The following is a 25913-nucleotide window of genomic DNA, read 5'->3' on the forward strand; positions in this document are numbered from 1 at the left end:
GAATCTTTCTCTCCTGAAACAAGAAGAAACTGGGAAAGGAAGTGTGACTCCCAAAGTGGAAAAGATATCTGCTACTTGTCTAAACTGGTGGTAGATTATAGTTTTCTCCTGGGTCTGATCCTGCAGATTATTGCTTTTCACTACCTCTGGTTCCATTCAGACTATGATGTTACAGGGTAACATATTAGAGAATACTAAAGCTTTTTATTTTCATGCTAATTTTTAATATTCTTTTAGGCCATAGAAAGATGTTAAGCATGTTTTGTAGATACTCATTTTAGAAAGGGACTGGAACATCATATTGTTTCCCCTGTCCCTTGCACCTCACAAGAATAAGTCTTATTTTTATACACACTAATATCAACATTGTAAATATTTTTTCTGGGGTAACTGTTGTGCTCTGGGACATTATCCTTATATATGAATATGATGTTTATGTGTTTGTTAATAGGTATGTCTCACATATACAATGGTAAAAATCTTTCATGAAATCATTTTATATATATTAGCAGCCTTTATATTTGATTGTGTGTTCCTGTTTAGAAATAAGGAGCTGTTTGCCCTGTAAAAAATTACTATTATTTAATGTGAATCGCTGTGACCATAGTGATAAGAAGGGAATAATGGTTTCCCAGGCAATTTCATTTTTAATAAATAGGCTGTTTGTGTCACTTGGTACATACCAATAAATGTTATTAACAAATGACACATCAGGTCAAATAAATCTGGTATAAATGTAAATCACAGACTTCACTGGAGGAAGATTCCCACCATTCCAGGCTTATGCTGGGGCATTGAGCAGAATTTGGTCCCTAGAAGGTTAGGGTGATTGCAGAAATGCTTGCAGAATGACTCCATTGACATTCCAGAGATGGTGGATTAGAATCGTCCCCCATTACTCCCCGCAGAATCATCTTGTATCCAACATATGTACTATGCTTTAGAACAAGAGCCAGGATTTGTCCCCAAAATGCACTAAAAAGCATGCAAATAACTCCATATTTTTCCTTTCTTTCTACCAGTTTGGCAGTAAATGCCTGCCATGCCTAATCTTTCAATCAGTCAATCTCTCAGTCAGGAGAGTAAGGGCTCTTAAGTGCTGCTATGGTTCTGAGTAATTACCTGAACAAAAGAGCGCCTGGGATTGGACTAACTATCATCTCATCTGTATTCAGCACCACTTTCAAAGTATGAAAGGAAGAAACCTGGAAAGTACAAGGGAGTAAATACAAAGAGAGAGAGAAACAAATGAATAGGAAAAAAAGTGCATTTTAACTAGAGCTGGTCAGGAATTTTTCACCTTTCTTTGCCAGAAGATGCTAAATCATTGGAACAGAAACATTCTGCATGATTGTACCAGTTTCAAATAAATCTCTATTAGGAAAGGAAACCCTGTTCTAGGATAGAATTTCTGATCAAAACTGGAAAGAGATCCATCCCAAAAAAGTAATAACCTGGTAGTTAGCCCACTCACCTGGGATGTTAGAGACCAGGTTCAAATGTTTTCTCTGAAGTAGGCAAAGAAAGAACATGAGCATTTATCATGCAATAGCGCATTCATCACACAATAAATGTCAATATGCCACATGTGCATTAATTTTATGCTGCAATAAAATGCCAAACCAGCCACAAAGTTTTTTCACGTTCAATGTGAAACATCTTTATGGCTGCTTTTTTTTTTACTCTGTAATTTGATCATGTGTCATGCCGGGCAGCATAGCAAAAGGACAACATCTGCAGCTGGGATGCACACTTTTTTTTTTTTTTTTAAAGTACCAGGGCACCAGGGACCAGGGATCATGGAGAAGCTCCCCAGCATCAGGCTCCCAGAGCCATGGAACTACTAAAAACCAAACATGCTCGGAGAGAGAGTCTCTTGTATCGAGCGCCCAGTACCTGGGACTTTTAAAAATCTCTATGGAATCTGACAAAGTTTATGCTAAATCCTAGAAATTGCCTATCCCCCTACATGTGGCATGGCAGGATGCACAATTTGGAGGATCAGGTATAAAAATTGTCAGCTTTTAATTGCACAATGAAATTAAAATGTGCCAGCAGTTTCAGTGCTGCTGTTACATCCTTAAACTAATATGGCCAAAAACCTATTTCCTACTGTTCTTCCCCCTTTTCCTCCCCACTTCATCTTTATGCTGACTGAAAAGATTTTTGAAATCTCAAAGAGCTTTTCAGGACAAAACCTTTGTCACCCAGATCTAATATTAACTATCCTATGGAAGCAAGGACACTGGGATGAACACTGCTCAGATGTACGTAGTTAATCCTGTCTGAAACATTCTGCTGTGCTTCATTGTGCAAAACCATTTATCTGCACACTTAGGACCTTGTTATACAGTAATTTTGGGAGGGTCTTGGAGCTCTTAACCCCTGGATTGTCCATACAGTAACACCTAAAACTAGTTTTAAACACCCAGTGGGCACATCTACACAAAATGCTACATCACCATAGCGATGACCTACAGTGACATAGCATCGGAGGGCACTAACGGTGACACCACTGGTACTGCGCAGTAGCAATGAGCTACTGCACAGTAGGGTCAAAAACAACCTGTGTGCTGCCGGGACTGTGAAGTACCAGCGGGTACTATGCAGTCATTTAGTACTTGCTTTAGCTTTAGCAAGTACCAAATGACTGCGCAGTACCAAATGCGCAGGCAGGGGCACGTGAAGATGTACGCATTATGCCACTCAAAATTACACTACTCCAGGGCAGGATTCTCTCTGATCCATGTTACCCAGCTCGTACTACACTAAGGTATAGCCACTCTACTCATCAGTGTAAATACCCCACCCACCCTTCCCCCACCCGTGGCCCACATTGGGCCTATGCCCTCCCCAGCACTCCAGGTCCCCACTCACCCCCTCCTCCCCTGTATTTACTTTTGGCTGCCTACACTGTCTGTCCCGGGGAGCAAGCAGAGAAAGGCTAACCTGCCTGCTCCGCTGCTTCCCCTGCCACTTCTGGTTTCTGAGCCAGGCTCAGCCCAGAGAAGAGCAACAACCTAGCAGGAGCAGGCAGGTTAACCCTTCCCTGCCTGCTTCCAGGAACAGAGAGTACAAAAACCCTCAAGTAAGCACCGGGATGGGGTAAAAGCTCTGGGGATGGAGATGGGGAGGGACAGGGGCAGAGGAAGGAGCTCCAGGGGCAGGGGGCAACTGGGGGATTCCCGGGGTCAGGGGTGAAAGCAAGAGGCCTAGAATGATGGAAGGATTTCTAGTTCTCCAGGCCCCGCTGGCCTGAACATGCGACTGCTCCAAACTCAAGCTAGCACTAACACCGATCAACATTTATTCAGCCAGTGTAAGGTGTAACAATGTCCTGAGAGAGAGGACATAAATTCAAGTACTCTGAATGTTTATCTGTAGTCTGTAGCGGATACACTTTTCATTGATTAGTGCATGTGTGTGTACCTACAATCTGCATGCTCTTTTTTATACATTGTCTTCATTGATTCATATATTTTAAGACAGAATGGACCATAAGGTCATTTTACCTGACCCTCTGCATAGAATAGGCCACAGAATTTCACCCAGTTCCCCTGTAATAAGCCCAATCTTCTTTTCCTTGGTGCATTTTAGTTTATTTTGGTTCACTTTTTTATCATCTGCTTTTACAACTGGGCTCCATATGAGGCTGCTAAATTTGTTAGTGGTCTTGCTGCAATCTACGATAAAAGTCACCATCGCACCTGGCTGTAATTGGAAACCTTGCTTGCAGTCTTAGCCTAGAGACCAAGTATTGATTAAGCATGGAGTCAGAACTCATATTCTTTCACTTACTAGAAGGTGGCCTTTCAAAAAGAATGAATCATTGGGCAGCATGCAGAAGCTTGTACTTGCTGTACCATTTTGGTTGAGAAAAAAAGACCTTCTAAGCTAGAAGGCCAGACATTTTGCATTCACTGAAAAGTGACCTCCAAAAGTCCCTTCCAGCTCTACTGTTCTATGATTCTGTGAAAAAATAACAGAACAAGCAAATAACTGATTGGTATTAGATTTAAATAAACTAAAAAAAAGTCTCTACTTGCAATCTGAGGATCTGAAAGCAAATACTGAATGTGTGTTTGCACTAGAGAATTCTTAATTGAACTGGTTCAGCAACCCTGAACTTCAGCCATACTAGATATCATATCTCACATTCAGTGTTAACCAGCACCCACACACACACACCATTGTAGTCAATATTGTAGGCCCACAGTGGTACCTATACTCTGGTTTTTGGACTAACTCACCAATGCAGTGCCCTGTGAGAGACTCAGAATGGGATTCTAAGAGCTGTGAGAATTCTGGAGAAAAGGGTCATTTTAAGAGAAAAAGTTTAAGAGAAACAAAGCTTAAAATTCTGTAATTTTAAAACTTTACACTTGGAACACATTAAAGCAATTGTCAGAATCCCATTCTTGTATAGTGGACCTTCAGGCTCTTCATTTTCTCCCAGTTCTATTTCTCAGTGATCTCCTGATGACCAAAATTCAGACTCCTGGTCATAAAGCAGGGCACTTCAAACTATAGAGTTCAGTATCTCCTTATCACCCCCAACATTCACCCTTGAGGTGTGGTGAATTTGGAGCATACTTGTGAGAAAACATGGCTGTTGCAAAGAGAAGGATGGTAAAAATGTGTGCAATTGCTTGCAAAAATGAGGCACTTTCATAACATTTGTCCTATACTAGAAGAGTACATAAACTAATTAGAGGACCCATTCAGGTAGTCACTATACTGAGGGAAGATGGCAAGAGACTAATTCTGTTGATTCAGCTGCTGTCTACAATGATGGGGATTGTCATTTCTGTGGATAACAATCTTGAACCTTGCTGAGAGCTTATGCAATCCAAATAGTAATGTGATCACTTTTGCACTTCTGATAACTATTTAGAGTACAGTTGTACAGAATGTTACAGAGGCTCTGGGGTAGTCAGCATGCCAAAATCCTCTAATGTAGACAGTCGGACGTATGGTGATAAACTTATGCAGCTTTAAATTAATAAATAAAAAGAAAATAATGAGGATGAATCACAGTCTCTGAAAGCATTGACCGTTGTGTAGTACAAAGCAGGAAAGAAGTATTGGCAGCTTAGTGACTAACCTGGCAGCTACTGTTGGATGCATCAGCAGACAGGTAGGGATGAAGGATAGCATGGATGGAACCAATTATTAATGGCAACAGACTGGCAGCTTTGCCAGAAATCTCTTGTAATGTTCAGGAAAGCACTGTTCTAAACACCTTTCTCTTGCCAAACTAAGTTTCTTCTGTCTCTGCAGCCAATGCAATACGTCATTTCTTTTGAAGTATAGGGAAAATATTCATAACTTTACAAACAAGATCTATTGATTCCCATGTGGTTCTACATAAAATCCTCAGATAGCAAAAGCAGAGTCCTGCACTGTCCCTTATATGAGCTATTAGACAGTAATTTAAACTTTTAAAATTTTCACATTGCATCCAACTTTTTATATTCTATTCAGCCTACAGACTGTAGCACTGCACTGTGCTCACCTTGAAACATTTTCAGTTTTATATAAGAGCAGAACAGATGTCATACTGAGTCAGACCATATTGGGTCTACCTAATCCACTGTTTTTTAACTCACAATGGGCACATCTACACATGCTATAAATACACAGTGAGGTTACTGCGCATTAAAAAAGGAGCAGTAAATTGCCCCCAGGGAAGGTGTGTACACCCATCATGTGTAGATGGTGATGCTTACTGTGCAATAATTTGCTCTAATCTCAAGTAAAGTGTCTCATGTAGATGCACCCAGTAGCCTAGAGAATGGTTAAACAGTGATGCTTTACTGTGCTCTACTACACAGTAAAGCATCTTGTAGACACATCCAGTGGCACAGAGCAAATATATGGCTGGTCCAGACTGATCTGTGCCCTGCCCTCTTCCCTCACAGTTTCCAGCATCTAGGCCTAGGAGGTCCTAATTTGAAGGTTGCAGCGCTACAGTCACATTTAGTGCCCCCCAATAGACTTATCCTACATTAATTTGTCTAATCCTCTTTTGAACATAGTTAAATTGTTGGCTTCTATATCTTGTGGCAATGAGTTCCACAAGTTAATTATGAAAAAAGAATCTTTTTTTTTTGTTTTAACCCTACTTCATACTAATTTGCCTGAAAAAAAATCCCTATTTACTTTCTCTGCACCATTCATTATTTCACAGATCTCTATCATATCCCCCCTCAGTTATCTTTTCTCTACAGTGAGAAGTCCTGCCTATTTAGTCTTTCCTCATACAGAAGCCTCTCCATAATGCTAGCAATAACCATTGTCCAGACCATTGGCATAGATTTATTTTTCCAGCTATGACTACACTTATGATAAGAGAGGTAGTTAGTTGTGTTAATCTAAAGTCAGTCAGAAAGCAGGGCAGATATGCACCTTTAAGATACCTATACACATGCATTGAGGCTGCTCCGATACACTGGAAATACAGTGCTTTGGAGCAGACTTGATTAATTGAGTCTACTGGAGCATAGTAATTACCACACTCCAGCAGACTCCAGAATCATGTGTATCAGCATCTCCATGCTGAAAAATGGTGGTTTGTTCAAACAAGGTTCCTTGGGTGAATTTGATATCTTTTATTAGACCAGGAGAGACCAGACAACAACTGCGCACCAGAATGAACGCACACCGGAAATCCATCAAAGACAGAGACACTCAATTACCGGTGGGGGCACATTTCTCACAGGAGGGCCACTCTCTCTCCAATCTCTCAGTCCTGATCCTCAAGGGAAACCTACACAACACTTCCCAGAGACGAGCCTATGAGCTCCATTTCATCAACCTGCTGGATACTAGAGATCATGGACTAAACATAGACATTGGATTTTTGATACATTACAATCTGCCTGGCAACTGACTCCCCAGCCCAGCCCAGCCCCTGGCTTCTTTACTTTTCATTCCATCCAGGAAGAGCACACACCAACTGCTGAAGTTTCCTTAGGCTGACGAAGCGTTTTTGAACCCGAAAGCTTGCTTAATAACTATTCTCCAACCAGTTGGGTTGGTCTAATAAAAGATATCAAATTCACCCAAGGAATCTTGTCTGCCTATGTCCTTAGACCAACACAGCTACAACCTAAACCCCTGCAACGTGGTTTGTTCAATGAACTTTAGTTAAAGCACCCTCACTGCCATTTTTTGGTGCAGGGACACTGATACACGTGATGCTCTGGACACTCTCAGAGCCACTCTAAATAAAGTGCTCCCCCTCACCCTCAGAGCACATGTATAAATGCCCCTATAGACTAACTGAAAAAAGAGAGCACAAGCTTTCATGGGCTCACTTCATCAGATGCTGTGAAAGGACATTCAAAAAGCAGGGTATAAGAAGAAGATAGAAATTTGAATGCAAAGACAAGGTGGGGAAGAAAGAGAGAGAGATGGAAATGGAGAGAGAAGAGGGAGGGGGGTGTGCTAAGAGACAAGCAAACAAGTATTAAAACAATAGGAACAAAATAGGAACAAAAGGCTCACAAAAGCTAATCCAGGTCATAGGATAACAATCCTTAGTCCCTGTTTAAATCATAATTAACACAGTTCAGTTTGTGGGTGGTTTCTTGTTCTGCAATTTCCTGTTCAAACTGGTGGTTTTTTTCATTTTTCTGTCTGGAAACAGCAATCCTGAGGTTAGCAATGGATGTCCTGGGAGGCTTAAGTGTACCACCACAAGCTTTTGTGTCTTTGTGCAGCTGGTGTCAATTGGTGTACATGCATTTTTACACACAGAGATCGCCCAGACCTTCACAGCATTGAAGTGAAAACAGCATGTTTGTTTGTTTATGTTTGTGATGGAACAATGTTATATGGTTTTGGAAAGCTAATGGTTGGATGGTAGAGAGAGAGAGAGAAGTATTTAGGGTTGATATGACTGCTACAGGGTCTTGCTCACACTGTGCCCAGACTGCCCCTTAACTTGCTCTTTTGGACCTTTCAAGGAAAAAGAATTCATCTCAGTTGCCTTTGGCCAGGTATTCAAGCATTTTACTCCTCTCCTGACTCAGCCTTCTCTTAGATCAAAGTTAGGATTCCTCCTATCTAAATCATCCCAACAGTTTTGCTTTGCCTTGACAGCCTTTGTAGCTAAGTCACAAGTCTTAAAAAGACATTTTACACAACAGGAAAATAAAAGAAATGAGAGCAAGATAAACAAATTAATTGAGTTGTAAAATCTTGTGGTTTCATTGCGAATTTCAACATTTGAGATGTTTTTCTTCAAGCACTGGCTCCTGGAGGTACTAGATTAGGTGAGAACCCAAAAGTTAACAGTTTTCAAATTTTAAAAAGCTGTTTAAAGGTAACTTCTAAACCCTAGAACTGTGGAGAAGAGCTTGAAAGAGTGACCTGAATTCATAATAGAGCCTCAAAATAATCTACAGTATTTAAGTCAATCTCATTATTTTGGAGCCTCACTCAGGATTTCTCAACATGCTAATTAAAGCATAACTGAACAAAAATAGGACTGCAACTCAGAATCACCAACTAATTGTCCTATTATTAGCATATAATCATGCGAAGAGGCAACTGCTCTAACCAGATTTCAGTAACTAGATAGATTCTAGATCAGGGGTTGGCAATTATTTCAGCTGGAGGGCCACTTAATGAGTTTTGGTGAGCTATTCAGAGCTGCACACATAAAATCTTTCAGAAGATATCATTTTAACAAATTATAGATAAAAAAACAAATTATATACTAAAAATCAAACGTCTACTATAACACATTTTAATTTTATTTAAAAAAATAATGTATGGCCTGAACTATGTGTTTGAGTAGTGTGTATAGAGGTAATTGTATAATAACTCAAAAGAAGGTCTTACTCTTGTATATTCTGTGGGGGGAGTCAGGAGGCAGAGGGTGTGTGTGTGTGGGGGGGGGAGATAGAGAGGTATTGGGGATGGCTATGCATGTGTGAGGGACTTCCCATACACTAGGTCCCACAAGCAGGCTGAAGGTTGGGGGAGGCAGGTGGCATGTGCAGGACAGCTCACCTGGGCAGTGCGATCCACTGTAGGTACAGGACAGATGTAGGTGCGATCCACCCCTCACCTCCCTAAACCCCACCCCTCCATCCAGCTCACAGATGCCCCTGCAGGGCTTCACATGGAGCCAAGCCAACCCTCTTCTGCCTGGGGCACCCTTTGCCACACTCATGCTTGCACCCACCCCAGCCCCAGCCCTGACCCTAGCCAGTGCATACAGCTTCCCGACAGGGCTGCCCACAGGTGACTGCTCATTGTGCTGAGTGGGCAAAGTCGGTGGAAGGAGGCCAGGAGCTGGAGCTGGAGCCCAATGCACTGGAGCACAAGCCACCTGTCTGAATCCCCCCCCCAGTCACCATCACTTCCCCGCACTACCTATTGCCTGGAACAGGCAAGAGGAGAAGGAGCCACTGGAGGAGGGGAGAGCTGAGTAGTACTGAGGCAGCTGCAGCAGTGGCAGGAGCAATACCACTGGGAAGCTGTGCACACTGGCAGGGGCCAGGGCCAGGGCTGGGGCTGGGGCCATCCAGCAGGTACAGTCAGCAGTGCAGAATGGGCTGCTCCATGTGGGTGTGGGGGGGGCTCAACCCTATGCAGAGCACAGAAAGGGCATTCACAGGCCAGGTACAAACTGTTGGTGGGCACCCACCCACGAGCCAAATCCAATCACTTGGTGGGTCATATTCAGCCCATGGGCCATATTTTGCCTACCCCTATCTTAGATGCATGCTTTGACTAGGTACAGACATTCAAAAAGCCCTATGCTGTTTTCTGTAAGTGGCATCGTTCAAATCAGTAGTGAATAGAGAGCACATTCACCTTTTGGTGAGAGCGGAATCTTAGACTGGGGTCCAACACTTTTAAACCAGTCTATGTGTGCCAAACTTCTTTTCTGTTGCATGTATAAACTGGTTTTGTGTGTCAAACTTATGTTCTGGTACAGGTATAGACCTGTTTCCAATCACTTACACCAGTGAAAGTATAATGTCTGTACCTGGCCTGAGACTGTAAAGCGAATTAAAGAAAGCCTGGAAGAGCAAAAAAATGGAACTAAGTGGCATTTGCTACCCTTAATTTGCATTTTGGAAGACAAGAGATAATCCTCTGAGACTCAGTCTGAAATAACTGGCATTATACAACCAGAATGTCAGATTTGCATAACAGCTAATGTATGTCAAGGTAAAATTGTAGCTTCATCTGATTGGTCTTCATTCACTCATGCTAGAGGAGGTGGTGGCAAATAATGTGAATAATTGCCATAAGCAGTGGATAGTAGATAATGATATAGTCCATGAAAAGAGCTCCAAATACAGGGGAATTCAATTAAAATATTAGAGAAAAAATTCAAAGGAAAATGAGATGAAATCAAGAAAATATCAAGACAGACTGTTTATTAAGAAGCTCAAAACTGCCAGCTGGGGCTGCACTCAGAAGGATTCCTCCAGGGGACAGCAGTCTGGTTTGCATCACTGTCACTTTTGGAAGAGACAATAAAGCTAGATACATTTGATCAGGCTCAAAGTTACATTGCTTCTGGTTCTGGCCAGGGCATTGAATCAAAGAATTTCCTGGATTTCCTGGTCATGCTTCTTGTCCATAACACCATTCTTTGCTTGGGTTGCACTAACCGACTTCGGGTTGCTCCTGGAGGGGAGATTATCAACGCCTTGCACTGCAGCAACCCCCTTTTAGGCATTCTGTCCCTGAGCAGAGCTGTGTGACATCAGGGCTGAAACTTTACTTTCAGCTCTGTTCCCATGATACAGATGGAATCTGAGGTGACGTGCCATGTGCATTGCCTGAAAAACTGACGTGAAATAGTTGACACAAAATAACAGCAGAAGTGGATCTCAGTATCATTGCAACCGATTAATAATTCACCAAAGCTATATTCTAAAGATAGAGCCTTGCTCTGCTAAAAACAGATCTGAAATAGAATGAATACTGCTAAATGTCCTTGCCCAACACCAGAGTGAATGATCATCTGTTATATTTGTCAGGTTAACAAATTATGGTAAGAAAGTGGGAGAACACCAGTTCCAGGAAGGACACAGGGGATGTACTTCAGACTATGTGAGACAAATATGCTAGCTAATGAAGAAGAATTGCGAGGTATGCTCTATTAAACTGCTAATCACAAATTTGATCTCCTTTGTACCACTCTGAAAACAAATATGAAAGAGAGCAAGACTGTTTGGTCAGATTCTGACCAGCCAATAGGATTCTGAAAAAGATTAAAATACAAAGCAGGTCCACAAGGTAGGAAAGGACGCTAGCACTTGATAAAACAGTTGGACTTGTGTAAAAAGGATTCAGGCTTCAGGTGATAATTAACAAATAAGGGACTACTTATATTAAGTGGGAGTAGAGACAGACATTTGAACACACGCAAAAGACTTGGAATGCAAAAAATAAACCTCATCATTTCTAAGGCTACTGATTTAAACCATAGAGTTAATTGTTTTAAACACCTATTGTACAACTTTTAAATAAATTAGGAGTATCATTTCCATAGCACCAAATCTTTATAAAATACTGTATTTTAACCTTATATTTGTTCATGGGAAACTTCACAAATACAAATCACATGCTCAATTTTGTGTTTGTGCAGGCAAATGGTAAAAGTTACACAGCACAGACAAAGCTGATCATTTTTTATCACTTTCCATATGCAAATACAATTTTGTACATGTAACATGTTTCACGTATGTGCACAAATGAACATGACCAAATTACGGCCACATTTAGAAACATTATCCTTCTTTGTACTTATATATAGTGCCTCTTCACCACCATTTCTTGCCAAAATTTTTTGCTTCTCAGCTTCACTGACCAATGACACAGTTGTAAATTCAAACAGGAAATAGGAGAATACAATGAAGGTTAAAACCATAATGCAAGATGACTTTTTACCTGAAATTTTTGCATGGTTACATTGGAGATGAAAAACAGCTTAAAGAAGATCAAAAGCTCCAGATGCTACACTGGAAAGACTTCTAATTGAATCAAACAGGAACAGAATATAATTAGACTAAAAGAAATAAAGTCTATGATCAAAAGTGGTACCTGCAAGCAGGAGGACAGCTATAAATTCTTTAGTATCTCTTTTATGAATGTCACTAGTGATTAGTAACAAAACTGTTATTCCTGAAAAAGTGAAGATAGATGCTCATATTGAAAGTAAACAGCCAAAAGTATTCTTCCAGTTCTAAATGGCAGAGTATTATAAAGTCCTCTAGTAAGACTGAAAATATAAGTATAAACCCCAAGACATGGTAAAGAGAACATTAGAATATGAAAAAGGGTGGTAACAAGATGGACAAACGTGGTTGGTGTTTGAAACTGTGATGAAGCAGCTGGAATGATTTGGCAGCAATGTTCCCAGCAGAAGCAGATGGAGAAATGAAACACAGATATAAATTCTCTGGAGTTCCTATAAAAAAAGGCTAAAACCAGCATACCAACATTTTACAGCCTCATGTCTATACTGGCTACTTTTATACCTAAATATAAACAATGGAAAAAAGCATGATGGAAAAAGTAAGGTGGAGAGAAAGTCTATGACAAACTGAGGTCAGAGAGCAAAGAGTAGACATACAAACAATGACTCAAATTATGCATGGCTTGTTTGTGCTATACTCAGACTTATGACTGGCACTGGAAAAAGAATCTGGATTTACTAGTCAGCAACAGAAGATGAATGCACTTTGACATATCTTTGTCGAGTGAGTGGATTTTAACTTGTTTTCCTAGTAGATACTGTCTTCTTACTATACAATGCCACCTACAGGACATCTAGTAGTTATAAACAGAATTCTTTCAGGAAGAAGACTAGAAGTAATGCTTTGTTCACATTCTTTTATACAACTGGTTTTCATGAAGCAAGTAAAACAAGGAATTAAAATGTGCATGTACTCTGTTCATATAAACATACTAATCTTGGGTTATAATGAAATGAAAAACCATTGCCATACACTGTGAAAGGGCATGGAGTATAAATTCTTACAGAAGAGTTCATTTCTCTGTCCATGAAGTTGCAATGATAGAAGATGAAACCCTCCTAAACAAAGTCTTTGTCACTTTAAAATTATAATTATACTTAAAACATGACATATTTTTAAAAAAATACTAAACACATTTGCCTTGGAAAAGGTATGTATTTCTCCATGCCTTAGTTAACTCCGTTAATGATTTTAATGTCTCCTGGAGACTCTTGATATCTGTCAATACACAATAGGAAAGAAGGAAAAAAAAAGTAACAGTCAGTGGGAAAAGATTCTGTAAACCAGGGCTCTCTAACCGATGGCTGCAGGCCACATGCAACCCCTGAGGGGTTAATCTGTGAACCCCAGGCCATAACTCTCTTCATCACTACAACTACTGTTGTAGACAGGATCTCCAAGCTCACCCTTTCTTCTCTGGTTCTCATGTCCTGTCCCAGCCCAGGGGGCAAGACAGGGAAGGGCAGCACAGATCAGCTCAAATTACAGTGCCAGGAGAGCCAGGAGCATGGTTTAGAAGGGGAGCCCACAGTCAAGGAGATGGGGGTGGCAATCCACTCACCCACATGCTGCAGTGGTTAGGGGGAGCCCCAGCCTTTGTGGAGCTTCTTCTGCCCCAGGGCTAGCCCGTCTCTGTGGCAGCCCCAGCCACAGGCCCTTTAAAAGCCTGCAGGCATTTTGAGCCCTTGGGCACAACAGCATGGAGCTTGGGAAACTCTTAGCCTCTGCTGCCTCTGCACAGACCACAGGTTACCTCTGCCAGCCTACTTGAACACAGGCGCCACTGCCTGGCACTGCAGGCCTGCACCATCCAGCCAGCCCTGCAGTGCTCCAGGCTTCTGCAGGCCTGCCAGCCCTCCGGCCCAGCTGCATGCGGTGCCTCTGTGTTGAGTGCTGCAGGCAGCTGCTCAGGCCTAGCAGCACACGGACAGCATTGCAGAGGCCAAAAGAGCCAGAGCAGGAACCATAATGACTCATCAATGCCATTCACCACCACCCAGGGCCCTGATTGGTCACAGGAGGAGACTGGCAACCTCATAGCACTATGGAGTAAGGCAGAGGTGCAGCACCAGTTTGAACAGGACAGGCAATCCAATGTCCACATCTACGAAGGGCTGTCAAGCCAAATGTTGGAGCACAGGCACAACCAGTCAGTGCGACATAAAGGTCAAGGCCTTGCAGGCAAAGGGGGTCACCATCACTGACCACAACTGTCAGTCATGGAGTGCCTACAAGACCATGCCCTTCATGCAGCAGCTGACTGAAATCCTTGTGCCCCAAGATCCAGGCCACAGCCATGCTGTGTACAGCAGCATGGGTAGCCTGTCTGAGCCCCCGCTCTAGCCTGGCACCTGCAGTGATGTGTCACCAGGGGAGAGCCCCTCAGGGCAACAACAGCCTGTCCCACCAAGCTCCCTGCCTGCAGCCTCCAACAGCAGCTCAGGGAGCCCAACCCAGTGCCTGTCTCAACAGATCTGCAGACTCAGCCCCAGCCATGAGACCTGGGCGGTCATGTCACTACTGGCTGGCAGCAGCACCAGCTCCTCCCCAGGGGGGGACCCCTGCCTGGGCACCCACAAGCTTTGTCCCACTACCCGAGGGCACCGCCAGGAGCCACACACCTGAGCTGTCAGCCAGGACCAACCAGAACTGCCAGGTACAGCTATCCCACTGACATGGTAAGCCCCATACTCCTCGCCCCTGCCCCCAGCCCTTGTGCCCCCCACCTCACCCCTCTGCATCTGGGCCAGCCATGCTCCTCTGGCCCCCACATTTCCCTGCCACATCACGCAGAGAGGTGGGAAAGAGTGCAGAACTTTATCAAGCAGCCTGTGGGGGTATCAAGGGCACAGGCCTCTCAGACATTGAGGAATGTCTCAATACTGCCAACAATGTCCTCCTAGGCTGCAAAGGGCTATGTATAGCACAACCACAGGTAGTCCTCCAGGCAGCAGTGGAGGTCAGGGCACAGCCCAGGCTTGCCCGTTGCACCATCAAAAATTAGGGTCCCATGCCAGCTGTGCAGGTACACCCAGAGCACCATGACAATCAGCAGCAGCAGGGAATAGAGAGTTGGGCACCCCTCGGTCCATGCAAATAGCTCCTAATAAAGCACCTGGGACACACACAGCATGGGCATGGCAGGGGCATGCTCGGGGGCACAGCACAGCTTCAGGGGGGCTGGCTGCTGGGCACCACCTCAAAGAGTCTCTTTGTGGGGAGGGTAGAGGCACAGGCAGGTCCTTGTCCAAGTTGTCCGGGAGTCTTGTGCCCCCTGAGCTTGGGTGCTGTGGGCTAAGCAGAAGCACAGGAAGAGAGGCTGGCCTACAGGAGAAGGGAGGCAGGGAGTGGGGTCTGGAGCCACAGCAGTAGATGCTGCCAGGAGCCTGGTCTGGCCTGGCCTGGGAATGGAACATGGGAGTCAGGCTTCTTGCGGCCAGCACCCAATGGCCTGCAGGCCCCAGAGGAGCAAGCAGGGATGGGGGGACTCATCCAGTGGCTACCTGTGCCCAGGCCTGCCCACCCAACTTACCACGGTCCCTAGGCACCCATGCACACCCAACCCCCGATCTGAGGCCAGGCACCACATGGCCCCTAGTACAGAGCATCTTATCTCAGAAATGTTGCAAACTCACAAACATTATTTTTTCCATGGCTCTGCAGGCCCTGCAGCTGCACGTGGAGAAGAGGCCACAGTTGGCAGCTGGGATGTGCCCTCAGGGTCACCACTACCCACAGCTGGGGCCCCTAGGATGTTCCAGCTCCACCACTGGACCCTTCTCCTGGGGTGGATGGTGACAGCCACAAAGGACTGGCAGGTAGATGCTTGGATGTGAAAGGTGGAGGATGTTACCTGGCAGGACAGGTGGTGGGCAGAGGACATGGACCACAAGGATGCTCAGGACCGGCATGAGGAGGCACGGGACTGAGCAGACTGGGAATTCAGGGCACAACTCATGGCCCTAGAGTGTGAGTGCATGGAGGTCTGCAGAAACAGGGCACAGTCATGGCCAGGCCAGTGCAGGCCACAGAGGAGGACCACTGGGTGCTGGACACTGTCCTGGCCCTAGAAGTGACCTTCATGCCACCCACTACCCTGCCCCTGACACTAGCCCCACCTGCCTCCTGGCAGCCACCCACCACTCAGCAGCAGGTCCCCTCATGGCCTCGGCAGCAGTCCAGGACTGCCTCTACCAGCCAAAAGCCCCTGCCCCACTACCACTCCAGGCTTCCGTGACCCAGCCCCCCACCCAGCCCCAGTCCCACATGGGCGTGGAGCAGGAGCTGCCTGCAGTGATGCCAGGGCCATGTGCCAGCCCTGCTGGCCCTGGTCAATGGCTGCCACAGGGGTAGTCACCTGTGCTGAGGGACCAGCAACCACTGTCACCCCTGGCCGAGCCACCTACCTGCCAGACTTGCCACGGTATGTGCACCCATGGGGGAATGGCCAGAGGTCAGGGTGCTGGCTGCTGGTCCCTGGGCTCCACCCCATGGCTGCCCACCCCAGGAGGGTACACAGACACACCACATTGTAAGTAGTTTGCAGGGGACAGAGGGACATTGTAAGTAGTTTGCAGGGGACACCACATTGTTTTCTGAGAACTGTCCGTAGTAAGCATGGCGGTGCAGGTGGGTGGTGGGGCAGGGGTCCATGGGCAGCTGTCCAGGTGAGCTACAGTAGTGAGTGCAGGAGGAGATGGTTGACCAGCACCTTTTGCACCTGGTGCTCTGGCCCCTAAGGGCAGGTGTGTGGCTCACCCAGGAACTTGATGGGCGGGGGGTCCTGCTGCTGTTGCTGCAAGTGTTTCTCCCTATGTCAGGTGTTCTCCACCCACTGCACACAGCACACAGACAGCGACAATGACCTGGGAGATGTTGTCCTCGGTGACCTCAAGGTGGGCGGTGTGGGTGCAACAGCATCCTTTGAAGTGGCAGAAGGCACATTCCACCAATGTGTGGGTCCAGCCCAGGCATCAGTTGAAGTGTGCTTGGTGGGGATCCAGCTGGTTGGTATAGGGCCACATGAGTCAGGAAAGAAGCAGGCAGGTGGAGTCCCTGATGAGGAGGTGTGGGACCACCACAGCACCCAGATGGAGTTCCAACACCCACAGCACAACACAGCTGCTCTGCACCAGGGCTAGCAGGGCAGAGTTCCAGAGGATGCAGGCATCATGAGCACTGCCCGCCCAGCTGGCGCTCATGTTGGTGAAAGCACCGCAGTTGTCAACACAGCACCTAGCACAAAGGAATCTTCACTCACATCTAAGGCTCCTAGGTGCTATAGATAGAGAGAATTAATAATAATCTGGCCTCATCTAAATAGAGTAATCCATTAATTACTGGCAGAAAAGGATGTAGGGGTTATAATACAGGGAAACTAAGTATAAGTCAAAAATGCAATGTTCTAAAAAAGAAAATGTAATTCTGAGATGTGAGATACAACAAGAGCATTTGGTGGAAGATACAAAAGGTAATCGTTCTGTTCTACACTAGGCACATCTACACAAGATGTTTACTGTGGAGTTGCCTAATTAGCTGTGCAGTAAAGTCTTAGCAACTACACTAACTAATAAACACTGCCATAGGTTAGTACTTGTCAATGTGAGTACTATCCTACCGCATCATTATTTAATGTGCTGCAACACACATGTAAACATTAATGGGCTGGCTGGGACATGAGGGTGCTTAAGTGTGGGGGCTGCCTGCCAGCTAGCCCCACACTGGAGCACCCTTGTGCCTCAACCAGCCTCTCCGCAGCACAATGAGCTAGGTTGGAGCAGCCCTAGGCTGGCAAGCTGATCTGCCAGGCTCCCTGCCAGCCAGGGCTGTTCTGATCTGTAAACACAGTGCCTGGGAGCAATAAACTCCAGCACAAACTACACCAGAATTTATTCTGTCAAATTAATTTCACGTGTAGACATGTGAGTCCTCTGCTGGAGTGCCATGTCCATCTTTCTTTCAGTACAACATCCAAAACTGAATATAAATTGGAGAGACTCAAGAGGAAAGGAACAAATCATTTTTCCCCCTAAACTTCTTATCAGTAATGGTTAAAGGAATGGAATTTGTTTAGTCTGTCAAAGAGAAGACTCAGGGAAAACATCAGTGTCTTCAGATATGTAAAAGGTTATTGTACACAGGACAGTGGCAAATTGTTTTCAAGGTGTGCTAAATGCTGGACATAAGAAACTGGCTCAAGTGGAAGTAAAAAAAATAGATTATATATTAGGAAAAAGTATCTAACTGTAAGGATAGATAATCACTGTCATAAATCTATGGGGGTTGTGAAATCCCGAATATTGGAGATTTCTAAAAATAAGTTAGGCAGACATCTGTTATAGGTGGTCTAAGTGCAGTTAAAGCTGCCTCGTGGCTTTTAATAGGAAAACTGGATTCTATTCCACGTTAGGCATGTAGGCAGACTTACATGCTTAAGTGTAATTATATTACAACCTACTTGAATCTGAAAGTCCATTATCCATCTGCTTGTTTAAAATACGTTACATTAACCTGAAGACTGATTCATACAAAAGCAGTTAGGAGGAGGAGGACCCACTCACCTGCTGTATTAGCAGTTTTTCAGGTTGAAATAATCGTACTTAGGAACCTACGTGTTCAGACACTCAAGAGGTAGACCACAATCTGACCCAGATAACTATGTTAGATCTCTTTCAGTCATATATTTCTGTGATTAATAAAATTAGAGGAAGACCACTGAAAATAGAGACAGAATCAAAAACTTGGAAAAGAAACTGAGAGTTAAATGCAAAGAGCTAAAAACTTCTGCTGAATCAAGGTGCAGCCAGGTCTCATGACTTTATCATGAGTCTCATGGCTTTTGATATTTTTATAGCCATAGTTCTGAAACAGTCCTATGATTAAAGGGAGAATCTCAGCCTTTATTTTTTTTTAAGTTTCTACCCATAATGAATGTGGATAAAAGCAGGAAAACATGGTTCAAATGAAATATAAAACCTCAGAAACAAGAAAGTAAAAAATACAGTTTATTGTTTCTTTAAAAATATATATATATCATGAACTTTAAGAGTCTTGAGGTTCAGAAACTTCACTCAGATTTTTAAATGCTTTGGATTGGCAATACTGGTATGAAGACAAACATCAGGAAATGATCAGTTATTTCAGTTATTTTGGAATAGAGAATTAAAAATTTTAAGTGCTTAGCTCATATAAGTAATTGTAATTGTTTTAATTATTAATAGTTTTAATAATAGTTCTAAGCTCAAATACATTTCCATACAACACGTCCTGAATTCTACCCAGAAGACAAGACTGTCTCTTGCACAAATACACAAAATCAGTGGTGCTCAACCTCCAACCTGCAGACAGAACCAGCCCACAGAGCCAAGTCAAGTGGCCTGTGGAGCTTCCCAGAGGTCTGCAAATTTGGCAGCAGGGGAATGAGGCAATTAAAAAAATTCCAAGCCCTGTGTCCAGATGTCAAGGCCCTATGTGCCTGATTAGGCCAGGGCTGGAGCTCAGGCAGTGGGTCTGATCTGGTGCATGCAGGTTCTGGGCTAGGGTAGTGAGCCCAATCTAACATGCATGGCTGCAGCTGGAACCGGCATGTGGGGCTGAGGCCAAGTGCCAGACTGTACCTGTATACCAACCCTGTGCTGGATCAGGCCCACATAATGATTCCATGCACTGGATCTGGAACACGGACCAGCCCTGAACCACTCATCTAGCTCACAACCCAGAAAGGCTGGGAGCCACTGCTCTAAATTGCTCATGACCACAGAAAGGTGTTTCTCTTCATAAAAGCATGAAAGCCAGTACTTTGTGTGATATCAGATAGAAAGCTCTAACAATGGATTTCTGTCTATTGTAAAGGGATTGGATATATAATATGTGACATCAGCATATTTAGCAGCAACAAATGTCAACAGGGATATTAAATCTCATCTTTCAGGACTTGGATCAGGGGCTGGTGCTCTTTGTGGATGTGTAGGAATTTGGTTAGGATTGAAAATGCTGGCTTCTTTATGGAGTATCTGGGTCCCTCTACATTGTACCACACAAAATTGAAGATCTAGACATCCAGAAAATAGTTGTATTTTAGATTTGAGAATTGTTATGTAACAAGATGATTCTGGCTCCTAGTCACCCTATGGAATGGCCAGAATACAGGAGCAACTTACAGAGCTGACATAAGTGGCCCCACCAATGCCTGTATCAAATGGAACATGTTAGTAACAGCAGAGCAAAGGGAAAAGAGATCAGGCTAGGAAAGCACATGCCTACAGTGCTTAGGAAATACAGCAGAGAATCTGTCACTAAGTATATAAAAGCATTAAGGATAAGGAAACACCCTTATTTGCTTTTTCATGCCCCTTGATAACTGCATGTGATCATCTTTAACTTATTGTTGTAAATGTAGCATTACACTGCCCTGAATCCCTTCACTTTTGGTAATATTACTCCAGTGGGGAAACAATGCCACATCAGTAAATTACTCATAGGTTACGTCTCTGGATAACCTGTTCCAGTGCTTTACTACCCTCCTCATGATAATTTTTTTCCTAATATCTATGCTAAACTTCCCTTGCTGCAACCCAAGACCATTGCTCCTTGTTCTGTCATCAGCCACCACTGAGAACAGTCCAGCTCCAATCCTCTTTGGAACCCCCTTCAGGTATTTGAAGGCTGCTATTAAACTCCCTCTCAGTCTTCTCTTATCCAGACTAAATAAGCCTGGTTCCCTCAGTCTCTCCTCAAAAGTCATGTGCCCTAGCCTCCTCACCATGTTTGTTGCCTTCCACTGAACTCTCCTCTCCACTTTGCCCACATCCTTTCTATAGTGGGGGGCCCAAAACTGAACACAGTACTCCAGATGTGGCCTCACCAGTACCTAATAGAAGGGAAGAATCACTTCCCTAGACCTGCTGGCAACACTCTTACCAATGCAGCCCAGTATGCTGTTAGCCTTCTTTGTAACAAGGGTACGCTGCTGGTCCTTTTCTACAAAGCTGCTGCTTAGCCAGTTGGTCCCCAGCCTGTATCAGTCCATAGAATGTTTCCATCCTAAATGAAAGACTTTGCCCTTGTCCTTATTAAACTTCATGAGATTCCTTTTGGTCCAATTCTCTAATTTGTCTAGGTCTCCCTGAGTTCTAGCCCTGCCCTCCAACGTATCTACTATTTCTCTCCAGCTTGGTGTCATTGGACACTTGCTGAGGGTGCACTTCATCCCATCTCCCAGGTTGTTGATGAAAAAAACCATGGCCCAGATTGGGAAAAAACACTGTTGGGAACATACCACAGAGCTAGATTAGTGCAGCCCATCTGAAAGGCAATACAGTCTGCTTTTGTTTTGTACAAAGGACTTGTGAAGTAGCAATAATTGGAAAATAATGACTAAAACAGAATGGCATTAATCTGCCTTTTCTGGCATGCTTTGTTTTTGAGAGCTCAGGGAAAGTAAGCGGCAATGCAATTAGAATGCACAAATGATCATTTGTTTCCAAAACAGGACAATGGAAAATCCAAACTATGCTTGGATAACTCAGAATATATATCTATGGTAGCAATTTAGAGAGCCACACTAAAAAAAGATATTATTCTATGCCTATTATTTCTTTTCTCCCTGCGATGCATAATATTAGATTTATGATGCTAGACATAGCATTATACTGCATCTCAAAATGTATTGTGACAATGACGTATGAACTAGTATTTACACCATCTGACACAAAAAGTGAACTTAATCCTAAAAAGCAAATGCATTTCATAGATCAGGTGCATGCAAACCGTTAGTTTAGTGGGTAGGTTCCTCATATAGTGCAACCAGGGAATAGAAATTGATCAAGTTTGTACAATGAGCGACTCTTTACAACCCACCTGGTAATTGTCAGTTTTCCAACAGCACTCAGGTTATTTGGGAGCAGACATGCATGGATAAAAAAGGAATACATATACACTTAAAATCGATCTTTAAATTAAGAGTTCAAAGACATCACTGCTGCAAAAACACAATTGAAAGAAACAGCCTGGAGGCCCATAGAGGCTGTTTAAGAGAAATTGCTTCATAAAAAATGAAAATGAATAGAATAGTATTTCCCATGATAGCACTGCAGTGCATTCATGTCTTCTGCTCAACTTTTAAACAATTCCTGTGAAAAAAAACCTAAGCAGCAACAGAGTCTCTACTAAAACTCCCTCAGGACAACAGCCTGGTTCATTTACAAGGACACAGATTCTTGCAATATAGAGACCAGGCATCCTTTAAGTTCAGTCAACTTAAAAGAGTTCTCTTGAAGGTCAACAAGAGACAAAAAGTCTTTATCAGTGCTAAAGAAAAACAGAACAGTATAAGCTTAGATGCCAAAAATGAATTAGAGAGAAACCAATCACATCCAAGGCAACAGAGCCAAGATGCAGAAATCAGGAGACTTGCTATCTAAATTCCAATGCAGAGGAAAATCATTTGCTTGTTTTATGCTGCCAATATAGGTTATATTAAATTATGAAGCCACCCTTTATTGCACATCCAGTGATTTCATCATGGCAATATTAAGACAAAGAATGCTCAAGTCTAAACTTTCAAATTTAGGGTCCTAAAAAGGGTGCCTGCATTGGTAGCACCTGTTGGCTTTCTCTGTCAATGCCAGTTTTAGCTTTTATAGTTTCCTGTGGCTTTTGAGCAATGTCATTGGATCTCATGGCCAACATCTGCCAATTAGCCTTGAACTGGGGGCTGTTTTCCTACTATTCTAGAATACTTTCACATCAGTTAGTTTCATGGTACAGTGCAAAAGCAGCTACCTAAACTAGCCACTAGCCTGCCGAACTAGCTACTTGAACTAAAAGCAACTAACTATTGTCTTCACAGTCTGAAAGAACAATCAGCTACATTGCAGTAGAATATGACCACTTAGCCTCATTTGACCTGTTTTGGTGCTGCTAAGTCCAGGCTGCATGAAAACAAGGACAGATTTGTGCAATCTTCAGTATGAAAAATGTCAGAAAGTATTGGGGAAACAAAGCTATATTCAGTCTTGCAGAAAGAGAATTCACTATCTGCCCCTTGTAGTCAGTAGAGTTGGACACATTCATTACCCATGATTAGGTTGAGGACTTTTTCCCCTTTTGGCAAATAAGCACTGAATTACCCATATCACTGAGTCATCTCACTAAATGCTGCTTCTGCTGACCAAAATAATCATAAAAAGTGTATCCATGTGGAGCTCCAGACACTTAAATATATGGAAGCAGTCTATTCTAATAATGGAGATTTATATCGCATTCTGAGAGTAGCATATATAAATTTTAAAAATTACCAGTATATACCAGATGCAAATCAGAATGCTTTGTGAATGCTTGTGTTTTAAGATTCTTTCTCTCCTAGAAAAGAAGCATTCAGCAATTTTCAGGGGCAAGGTTTATGAAAATGTGAAAAGAAATCACTACGTGAGGAGCTGACTTTATTCTGTTCTAAATCCTTAAGGACCCATCTACCATATGGACTGAATTTTGAATTGATAGCAAGATGCTGCTCTAGACTAGAAGCCAATGATTTACTGCCTTTACATATAGCTTGAGTGGATTTTCTTCTCAGGTTAAGCAGTATTCTTAACAACAACTTTTAAAAAAAAAGTTTTAGCATTTTTGCTCATCAGTAAGAAAACCCAAATTGGGAAACTGGATGGTTCAGGGAATTGGTAGTAGACTCCAGTGCCTTTTTGTCTCTAGGTCATATTCATTACTTCAGATATGTTGATACTTGCTATGAGTTATTGACTGTTTTGATGTGTTCTATCCATGCTGTACTTAGAGGACAGGTTTCTTTACTTGTCAGTACTGCTCTTTTTCTCTATCACAACATTCACTTAAAGTCCTAATACCCTAATAAAACTATAACTTTACCCAAGTGTAAGATTTATTTTTGTTGCAAGTTCCTGCAGGGTCTACAATCAAAATATATACTATCACAGAAGATCAGCTCATTAATGGTTTTGTGGGGTTATGTGTCAGTGAGAAAAAATATTTAATTGTGTAGCATGTGTGCTACAGAATCTCAGGTAGGGTGAATAAAAGGTCACTGCATCAATCCTGCAAATGTCTAAATATTCAGTTAACTCATTACTTATCTCCATGGTTAATTAGTTGTATAAGTGCTTGCAGAATCAAGAACTAGTGATTCCATTAGAGGCAATGAAACAGGAAGCATTTATACCCAGGCTGAATTTGAACTGTCATCTTTATCTGGAAGTTCCCTTGCTTTTTCATTGTGTGCTTGCTTACTGATGGACTTTGTGCTTGATTTTTAGTTGAAATTGTATTTGTCTCTTTCTACACTGTGTATTTATTTTAAATATCAATGCACTCTTTCATCCTATTCCTATAAAAGAGACCTCCCACAAAGAAGAAAGTCTGGAACCGACTTTCAAGGGAGGTGGTGCTGGCTCCTACCCTGGGGGTCTTTAAGAAGAGGCTTGATGCCTAACTGGCTGGGGTCATCGGAGCCCAGTTTTCTTCCTGCCCAGGCAGGGGGTCAGACCTGAAGATCTACAAGGTCCCTTCCGACCCTACTTCTATGATTCTATGAAGAAATACACAGGAATCAGACAAGGTTGAAGTTAATACATCTTGACAAAGGAAACAGTATACAAGAGTTCTTGTATATTATCACCTCTACTATCAACATCATGGTCTATGTAAATAAAAATAGCATTCAATAATATTTTTAAAAATCTGGCTAGAGACTCTGGTTTATTGGCTGGTGAACTTTTGGGCGTTACATAAGTCAGGAATGGAAATCATATTTCTAAATATCTACCCTGCTTTGTCTCTTTTCTAATAAACTAACAGTTTCTCATTCACCAGAATATCCCCATTTTAACGTGCCACGTTCAGTAGAAGAGATTTGATTCCTTCCACATTTGAGTAATACATAGTCTAGCAGAGGGCTGTCCAACTGATGGCACACAGACTACACCTAGCTCCCAAAGGGTTAACCTGCAACCCCCAGACTCCCGTCCACTGCCCCCACTGCCACTGCTGCCCACCCTCCCTCCTCCAGCTTCCACTGTCTACCCCGTCCCCAGGGGACAGGGCAGGGCAAAAAGGCTGAGGGAACACGTGGCTGGGATGCTCAAGGGGAGGACCCAGGGTTCCCACACAGTGTATCATGGGACAGCTCCCACCTCACAAATCATCAGGGTGGCACATGGTGCAGTATGGCATTCAGGGCACAGGGGCTCTGGTACAATGCAGGGGAAGGGCCACAGAGCAGCACAGCATACATCCAGCCTGAACACCCATTGCCATTCAGAAGTTGGACAGCCCTGGTCTAACAGGATACCAGCTTTTCATTCTGTGTGAAGTAAACTTCTTTCACTGGGGTATTCGGTAGACAAACCAGCAGATCCAAAGCAAAGTTACTGTAGGAATTTCCGCTGTGCTAGGCCATAGTTATGCAAAGCTGCTACGGTAACCTAAGGTGTTGAAAAGCTATATGGGAGAAAGAGGCCTCCTGGCCTCTGGATGACCCAGCAAAAAAGAAAAAATAAATGAAAACACACTAACAAGCAAAAAGACATTGAAGGGCATACAAAAACAGCTGCTACAAATACAAAAGTTAAACCTTACTAATGAGAGTGCAGGTGCATGAACTTGGCAAACAAAACAAATAAAAAAGATGGAACATCTTAACGGAAAGAGAGATAAATGTAGGCACAAGATTGGGGGAGGGCAGGGTGGGAATGCAGCTATAAATAGAGGAGTTGGGATGTGGTATCCCTTATAGGAGACCTAGAGCAGCATAAATAACATACAGTGTCTCTACCTGTCAAGGGCAAGCTTTACTAAGTTGGACTGATTGTTAATCAGACCAAATAGTATGCTGTCCAACAATAAACCTTTCTGAGCTTTTGCCACCAA

General features: G+C 43.3%; 2 long non-coding RNA genes across 3 annotated transcripts in view; both read right to left on the reverse strand.

Moving 5' to 3' along the window:
* The window catches only part of LOC109283019 (uncharacterized), a 160648-nt gene that overhangs the window by 38655 nt on the left and 96080 nt on the right, over positions 1–25913 (reverse strand). The gene's annotated exons all lie outside the window — the stretch shown is intronic.
* Positions 10378–14693, reverse strand: LOC132249284 (uncharacterized). Its single transcript, XR_009460688.1, has 2 exons — positions 11926–14693; positions 10378–10819 (listed from the first exon to the last, which is right to left on the reverse strand). It is a non-coding gene; the product is annotated as an uncharacterized LOC132249284 (long non-coding RNA).

This window comes from Alligator mississippiensis, chromosome 3 (genome assembly GCF_030867095.1).
Source record: "Alligator mississippiensis isolate rAllMis1 chromosome 3, rAllMis1, whole genome shotgun sequence".
In the NCBI taxonomy this organism is placed as follows: Eukaryota; Metazoa; Chordata; order Crocodylia; family Alligatoridae; genus Alligator; species Alligator mississippiensis.